Raw genomic sequence first — 1,322 nt, 5'->3', positions numbered from 1 at the left:
TTTTCCCACAAATTCCTTCTCAGACTCAGAAGGAAATCCCGGATGACCAAGATTCTTCTTGGGCACTTTTTTGAAAGCAGGTCCCAGACCCAGAGGAAGGTCTGGACCATAAGGGTTTTCTTAAGTAAAGAGGACGTTGGTTGTGGGGATGGAGATGATGACAAAATGACAGGCTGTTGCCATGGTGTCAGTGCAGAACTACTGCCCAGGAGACTTGTCCTGCGTCTTCACTGACTTGACCTTGAACCATGGTTTGCTGCTTCAGCAATATTGCCTCATTTGGAGGAGGGACAGATTGGACTGCAATTCTCCCCAAGTATTTCATGAGTTTCCTAAACCACCTGAGCTGAGGCTTGCTCCTCTCTCAAAGAGCCATCCCGGCCAGCCCTCAAGAAACAGAAAAAGTATGGAGTATGTCCTGCAGTCAGCTGTTGCCACAGGCTGCACATCCCAGAGCCATCCTAACGCCTCCCCTTCTGTTCCCCAAGCAGCTTTAAAAGGACAGGCAAGTGGCAACCATGTCCCCCAGCAATGTGCACCTCCCAGAATAAGAGCTTGTTTGCAGCCTGAGGGTTCTGTCTCCGACTGACTCCAATCCCACTGACTTCCTTCCCTAGATGTGCCTGGACTTCCCTGAACTTGAGGTCAGGAAGTTGTGAAGAAGCCAGACAATGAAAAGATGCCCAAAGAAAGTAACAACTGGGCAGCGAGTCCCCACAGGTGGCTTTCCCTTAATGGGAAAATGTATAAATTCTCCCAAATTCAAAAAATTTTAAATTATAGTTCATTTACAATGATCCTCCAATTTCTTCTGTACAGCAAAGTGACCTATTCTTTTTTTTTTCATACCATTTTCCATCATGTTCTAACCCAAGAGATTGGACAGTTCCGAATTCAAAATTAACGTCATTATTTCCACAAGTTACGGAGTGCCTACTTTCTGTAAACGCTTGCATCTTTCCCTCTAACATCCTTTCCGTTCCAAGTCATAAAGTGGCATTATTCCTGTCCACCCCCATCTAGTAGATACAAAAACTCAGGCTAAGAGGAACCAGTTGCCTGGGTGACTTAGCCATGGGAATAGGGGAATGAATTCCAACTGGGATCACGTCACTCACTAGTCTTCATAAGCTTTTTCTCTGTTGTGTTACTTCTCTTTCTTGTTATTTTCCAGATCTTGACATTTAGAAAGAGGAAGCAGAGGTGCTTTTCATACATCAGCTGTCTGGAAGCACAGTAAAACTCACAGCTTGTGTAATCAAAAATACTACTTTGAGAAAGGGACAGGAAGCCTCAGAGGCTGGAGAGCAGAGCAGCGAGAT

Source organism: Sus scrofa, chromosome 2, assembly GCF_054392235.1.
Source record: "Sus scrofa isolate SSC_HxYL_T2T_F1_AM1 chromosome 2, Sscrofa_HxYL_maternal_Yorkshire_Landrace_v2.0, whole genome shotgun sequence".
Classification (NCBI taxonomy): Eukaryota; Metazoa; Chordata; class Mammalia; order Artiodactyla; family Suidae; genus Sus; species Sus scrofa.
Note: the sequence above shows the minus strand (reverse complement) of the source record.